Raw genomic sequence first — 7,789 nt, 5'->3', positions numbered from 1 at the left:
CGCAAGAGCGAATCTACTCACTCGCGGTTCCTCTGGTACCTCGAGCTTCTAGCTTGCTCAATAGCACTTTAAAGGCAACGATGTCAAAAGCCTTGGACAAGTGTAAGAAAATGACTATAACATAATCATCCCTACCGAGAGCTTCAAGTATCACTTTTGTGAACTCTGAAAATGCCTATATGGTGCTTAGTACACTTCTGAAACAAAACTATGCTTCGTTAAAGATGTTGTACTTATCCATGTAACGTATCAGTCTCTCAGTTAATTCATCAATTATTTTTGAGACTGAAGAAAGCAGTGAAGTTGGCCTTTAATTTTCGGTAGTTACCGTATTACCTTTCTTTAGTAAGGACATCACTCGTGCTGTGTGGTTTAGGTACTCTGCGAAAACACTTGAACTAAAGGACCTATTTATTACGTTTGTTAATGGAGCTCGTACGGTGTCTATGCACGCCTTCAGGGCTGAGACAGGAGCCTCATCTATGCCTGCTGACTCCTTATTTTTTAATTGCTGTGCTGTTTTCATAGCGTGCAGCTCTACTGTGGCAAACAACATCGTTGTGCTTGCTGTGTAAGGCGTTGTGGGCAGGAAGTGCGCATCGAGCCTGCGCGGCGCGGCGAGCCCGGGCCCGTAACCATGACTACCGCCGGAGCTTCGACGCGTGGTGGAGCCGCGCCGAGGCCCGCCGTCTGCGTGGGCGTCCTTTTGACTCCACTGCTCGTCAAGTGGCGCCCACGCCAGGCATTACGCGGTTGCTGCAGAAGGAAATCTCTGTGGCCGGTCTGCAAATTGCACAGTACTGCGACGGCACAGTACTTGCATTAAATTAACTGATAGCTGTAACATCAGGAGAGAGATGATTCCACAGATTTCCTCTGTCGCTTGTAATTGGTAAATCAATGTATTGTTAAGTATATGTGGAAAAACTCTCCGTACCTTACGATGCTGTGAAACTAGTTACTTTTATTAAAGGTCGTCCTAATAATTATCGAATTTTCGCAAAACCGTAAGAGGAAATGGCAAGTATGTAAAGGTTTTTATTAACACAGGCGGAAGTTAAGTGATGATCTCGCAGCAGAGCCGTTCTCATATTGCATCAAGTGTATCTTCTTCCAACTAGCAACGACTTCCCCAAGACAACATCTCGCTTGAGCCTTTGGTTTATTTGGCACACATTTCCTTAAAAATCGATAGTTTAAATTTATTACTTCAGGTTTTAAAAAGCTTACAGTTTGGGAAATCTGTTTAAATTGCAGTCTAACTGACTGTTTCGGTACCCGTCACGATTTTGTAGTAGAAATTCATATTTCTGTGCCAAAAATTTAATTAAAAACATTTGAAGCGACTTGGAAGAACTGTTTAGTATTAACAATAGTGCTCACAATATCTTTGAAGATACAAATTTGGAATTCACATCAATCTTAATTTAAAACGAGAAGTTTCTGGAAACATTCAGTGACTTTAAGTTACAAAGACGCTATAAATCTTTGTCATGGAATACGTTGTATCGCGTAGCTGCATTTAGTGAATTGTTCAGATGAATTTAGGTATTTTCACTATCATAGGATCAATCTTTTTGGACGTCAATACTAATAAAGTATTTTCTTAGGGAACATACATAACATAGCATTTACTCTGAAGCGCAGCATATCTGGAACGTGCTTTGGCATAAGCTTACTCTCTCTCAGATATCTAGAGTTATTTCAGATGACGCATCTGTGGTACTAGATAAATAGTGCAAGCAAATAGACTGGCTTTATTTCCATTTTCTTGCTTAAGAGATTCCGAACGTCTGCTGTCAGTAGTGCTATTTCCTGCAAATGATTACAATATTGAGTAACAGTGCGTTCTTAAAATGCGATTTCATACTCAGTGCTGGGTGTTTAAAATATACAACTAAAAATTTAAGTTGTATTTGTTTGTAAATATTATAGTGCTTATCTCACTGTCCGCTGCATTCCCAGCACAGTATTTCTGTTGCTGGCACACCCATGGCACAAGCAACTACAGTATTGGGCCACTGTCAGCTTCCAAAGTCTTGGTAGCGTCTTGATATAAACTACTGGCCATTAAAATTGCTACACCACGAAGATGACGTGCTACAGACGCGAAATTTAACCGACAGGAAGAAGATGCTGTGATATGCAAATGATTAGCATTTCAGAGCGTTTAAACAAGGTTGGCACCAGTGGTGACACCTACAACGTGCTGATACGAGGAAGGTTTCTAACCGATTTCTCATACACAAACAGCAGTTGAGCGGCGTTTCCTGGTGAAACGTTGATGTGATACCTCGTGTAAGGAGGAGAAATGCGTACCATCACGTTTCTGATTTTGATAAAGATCGGATTGTAGCCCATCGCGATTGCGGTTTATCGTATTGCGACATTGCTGGTCGCGTTGGTCGAGATCCAATGACTGTTAGCAGAATATGGAATCGGTGGGTTCAGGAGGGTAATACGGATTGCCGTGCTGGATCCCAACGGCCTCGTATCACTATCAGTCGAGATGACAGGCATCTATTCCGAATGGCTGTAACGGATCGTGCAGCCACGTCTCGATCCCTGAGTCAACAAATGGGGACGTTTGCAAGACAACAACCACCTGCACGAATAGTTCGACGACGTTTGCAGCAGCATGGACTATGAGCTCGGAGTCCATGGCTGCGGTTACCCTAGACGCTGCATCACAGACAGGAGCGCCTGCGATGGTATACTCAACGACGAACCTGGGTGCACGAATGGAAAAACGTCATTTTTCGGATGAATCCAGATTCTGTTTACAGCATCATGATGGTCGCATCCGTGTTTGACGACATCGCGGTGAACGCACATTGGAAGCGTGAATTCGTCATTGCAGTACTGGCGTATCACCCAGCGTGATGGTATGGGGTGCCATTTGTTACACGTCTCGGTCACCTCTTGTTCACACTGACGGCACTTTGAACAGTGGACGTGACATTTCAGATGTGTTACGACCCGTGGCTCTACCCTTCATTCGATCCCTGCGAAACCCTTCATTTCAGCAGGATAATGGACGACCGTATGTTGCAGGTCCTGTACGGGCCATTCTGGATAAAGAAAATGTTCGACTGTTGCCCTGACCAGCACATTCTCCAGATCTCTCACCAATTGAAAACGTCTGGTCAACGGTGGCGGAGCAACTGGCTCGTCACAATACGCCAGTCACTACACTTGATGAACTGTGGTATCGTGATGAAGCTGCATGAGCAGCTGTACCTGTACACACCATCTAAGCTCTGTTTGACTCAATTCCCAGGCGAATCAAATGGTTCAAATGGCTCTGAGCACTATGCGACTTAACTTCTGAGGCCATCAGTCGCCTAGAACTTAGAACTAATTAAACCTAACTAACCTAAGGACATCACACACATCCATGCCCGAGGCAGGATTCGAACCTGCGACCGTAGCGGTCGCTCGGCTCCAGACTGTAGCGCCAGGCGTATAAAGGCCGTTGTTACGGCCAGAGGTGGTTGTTCTGGGTACTGATTTCTCAGGATCTATTCACCCAAATTGCGTGAAAATGTAATCACATGTCAGTTCTAGTATGATGTATTTGTCCAATGAATACCCGTTTATCATCTGCATTTCTTCTTGGTGTGGCAATTTTAATGTGCAGTAGCGTATTACGAGAAAATCCCCGACCCCGCCTGGAATCGAACCCGGGAACCCGGGCGTGGGAAGCGAGAACGCTACCGCACGACCACGAGCTGCGGACTCCAGCACAATAGATTCTGCTGACGCAGAGACGTTAATACTATTGATATTTGATATCCCTATTAGGAGAAGCTTTTCAGGTATTCAATTATCACAACAGGATACTCGTATTGCCATTACAGAAAGCTAATAACTTACGAGAGTCACTTCACTCTGCAAAATCTACAGATTTATTTTCATTATCTACAATCCTTGTACAGTTTTACCATACCATGGTATCTCCTAATTTCTTCAAAACAGTGTAGGCTCCCTCCTCGAATTTCAAAGAAGCTTCTTTTTTCTCTTCATTTTCTGATAATAATGTACGACAACCCAGAAGTTCTATTAAGGAAACGGAAACAGTTGCGACTTGCTTACGATATTATCAATCCAGTGTCTTGCGCTGAACCTTGAGTTGAAATGTCTTCGTAGGGCTGCATAATCCCGTTTCCAGCTCTGTCAGTTTCCCTGCTGCACCGAGCCGTGTTGACTCCCGGGCTCGGCTGAGTACCCGCCGGCCTCTTCGGCGCATCGCGGCTCGCGCACTCTGTCCTGGGCTCAACCGTACGGTGCGGGCAACTGAACGGAGCGGTCGGGCGCTGGCATGCTCGGCGGGCTTAAGGCCTCTCTGTTCACACGCGTCAGTGAAACGACAATGCCGTGACCGGCCGTGATGCAACAGTGACGCTTATTCACAGTGGTCAGGGTCTCTTCCTGTGTATGGCAATGCACCTGAACGGCCGGGTTGGCGAAATTCTCGGACGACGTTCTCATGCTGTTTGCTGTGATTTTCAGTGAAGAAGAGGAAAACCAAGTGAAAAAAAAACAACCAGAAACGGGTTCATCAGGCGTGGAAAAATAGAACAACAGAAGTATGCTAGTACGGGATAGACTAGCGGGTAAAACTGCATCATATCAATCTCCTAACCGAAAAACACAGGCCGGCCGAGGTGGCCGAGCGGTTGTAGGCGCTTCAGTCTGGAACCGCACGACCGCTACGGTCGCAGGTTCGAATCCTGCCTCGGGCATGGATGTGTGTGATGTCCTTAGATTAGTTAGGTTTAAGTAGTTTTAAGTTCTAGGGGACTGATGACCTTAGATGTTAAGTCCCATAGTGCTCAGAGCCATTTTGAAAAAGACAAGGACATTAAGTATGAAGGTAATCAATTAAGAAAAACTTTGTAATTCGATGTTTGGATGTAGATCCCAAAAAATGACTCTGAGCACTATGCGACTTAACGTCTGAGGTCATCAGTCGCCTAGAACTTAGAACTAATTAAACCTAAATAATCTAAGGACATCACACACATCCATACCCGAGGCAGGATTCGAACCTGCGACCGTAGCGGCCACGCGGTTCCAGACTGTAGCGCCTAGAACCGCACGACCACTCCGGTTATAGATCCCAAACATGAATTAATTACAAATGGAAAACTATTACGGAATGTGTTTCTTCTGTTCTATTTAGCCTTAAGTGGAAATAACGGCGAGAAATCCATCTGTCTTTGCGGGTTTTGCTCCATGGGACGTAGTTTGGCCAATCGACCTTCTCAAATATACTAGAGTTGTAATGTTTAATCTCTGGCAGGTGTCTTCGACTTATATTATTTATAGTTCGGTAACTATCTATTACATGATCAAATGTCGCGACCTTATGTATTTTACAATGCTAGGCTTATTAAAATTTTGCTGATAGCCAGATTTAATGATATTCAGTCTTCATTTAGGAAATTCTAAAATTTCGTGCATTGAGAACCTTTACCTTTGCCTGTTCCGTATTAAGAGTCATGGTATTCCCATCTGTATGAATTCCATTGGTTTGTTTATTTGCTGCAAATTTATTTTATTGGTTTAGCTTAAAACTGTTTCATTTAATAATAATAATAGATTGGTGCATAAGTATGTAGCTCCTTTGTTTTGCATGTTGGTATTCCGGTTACTATTGGTTTATTTGTTGAGTGTCATTTTTTATTTATAGTTCATTGTTGTTATTTGAGTTTAGATATCGTCAGTTGGTCATTTGGAGGTAGTGGAGCTGTGGACGGTAGAGAATGAAGTGCCAAGTGGAGAAATCGGAACGTTTCCGACATATTCTTCTGTTTGAGTTCAATAGGCGGGTAGCAGCAGCGGAGTCAGACAGAAACATTTGCGCCGTCTATGGGTCAATGCCATAGGACAGACCACGGGATGGAAAGTGTTTTATCGTTTTAAGGAGGGTCGTTTTGAAATGGTGACTCTACACATTCAGGAAGAGTTTTTGGGGTTTGATGAAGATTGTTGAAACACATTAAACCACAATCATCCACGTCAGTGTACACGAGAACTGACAAATGTGGTGAACTGTGGTAATTTCACCATCATGTGACATTTGCATATAATGCGGAAGTTTCAAAAATCCGATGTATGGGTACCGCATTCTGTACACCAAAATCACAAATATTTACACCTCTTCTAGTTCGTCATCGATTGGCTCGTGAACAACACCTATCCTGTATCGTTACTGGTGACGAGAAATGGTGTCTTTATGCCACCCACGTTATTTTTGCAGTCGCGGAATCGAAAAGTACCCCATCGTTGGCATACTGTTGTAAATAGTGAAGGAGAGTAATTGGTTCAAATGGCTCTGAGCACTATGCGACTCAACTTCTGAGGTCATCAGATGCCTAGAACTTAGAACTAATTAAACTTAACTAACCTAAGGAAATCACACACATCCATGCCCGAGGCAGGATTCGAACCTGCGACCGTAGCGGTCGCTCGGCTCCAGACTGTAGAGCCTAGAACCGCACGGCCACTCCGGCCGGCGAGAGTGTATTATTGATGACTAAAATCTCTGTTATGTGTAATTATTGTATTTATTAAATTTATGGAAAAACGCTACGAACTTATGCATCAACCTAGTAATAATGATTATAATAGTAACAACAACAACAATAATAATAACAATAATGGAAATTTCTCATCTCTGCAAAAAAAGTAAAAAAGAAACAAACTACAGAAGACATTTATACTTCTTTTGACATCAACATCTACTGACTGCTCTGCAATTCACAATCTGGCAGAGGGTTCATCGAACATTCTTCAGACTGTTTCTCTACTGTCCCACTCTCGACTAGCGTACAGGAAAAACGAACACTTAAATTTTTCCGTGTGGGCTATGATTCCTCTTATTTTGATGATCATTTCTTCCTGCGTACGTGGGGGCCAATAGAATATTTTCACATTTCGAGTTGAAAGTTGGTGACTAAAATTTCATAATAAGATCACGCCGCAATGACACACACACCTTATATTAATTTTTGCTACGGCAACTCTCGTATCACATCCGTAACACTCTCTCATATTCCGCGATAGTACAGAACGAGCTACCCATTTCTAAACTTTCTCGACGGCCTACGTCAATCCCATGAAATGTATTCGCAGCTGCGAATATGAACCGCCTCCAGCTGTATAATGGAATGACGACAGTGAAAATTTGTGCCGGACCTGCACTCGAACCCGGATTACCCGCTTTACATGAGCTGTCGCCTTAACCGCTTTTTTTCGAACCCAAATTTACTGTTTCTAGCCAATGGCCTTGCCGCAGTACTAACACCGGTTCCCATCAGATCACCGACGTGAAGAGCTGTCGGACTTGGCTAGCACTTGGACGGGTGACCGTCTGGGTCTACCGAGCGCTGTTGGCAAGCGAGGTAGACTCACCCCTTATGAGGCCAATTGATGAGCTACTTACTGAGAAGTACCGACTCCGGTCACAAAAATTGACAACGCCATTGAGAGTGATATGGCAAGCACATGCCCCTTTACATCCGGGTCCAGTTATGTCTATCGGCAGGGGCTGACATGGCGGTCGGTCGGTACCGTTGGGCTTTCTGAGGCCTGTTCGAAAGGAGTTATTTATAGATTCTCATGAACGGATGCTTTAACCACTTTTTCCGAAGTTCTGTTTCATGAGCCGTTGCTTTAATCACTTTTTAAATTTTTATTTATTTTATTGGAAGTCTTTTACATCATAGCTTATGTAACAGCCATTGCCGGTGTACATGAAAACCAGTAAAAAAATACATGTATT

The 7,789-nt window shown here is 43.6% G+C and overlaps 1 pseudogene; it reads left to right on the top strand.

Moving 5' to 3' along the window:
- The first annotated feature begins 7,284 nt into the window (after positions 1-7,284).
- LOC124723514 lies at positions 7,285-7,403 on the top strand (annotated as a pseudogene).
- Positions 7,404-7,789: the final 386 nt, after the last annotated feature.

The sequence above is a fragment of the Schistocerca piceifrons genome, chromosome X (genome assembly GCF_021461385.2).
Source record: "Schistocerca piceifrons isolate TAMUIC-IGC-003096 chromosome X, iqSchPice1.1, whole genome shotgun sequence".
Classification (NCBI taxonomy): Eukaryota; Metazoa; Arthropoda; class Insecta; order Orthoptera; family Acrididae; genus Schistocerca; species Schistocerca piceifrons.
The sequence above is the reverse complement of the archived record's forward strand: the minus strand, read 5'-3'. Positions and strand labels throughout refer to the sequence as shown.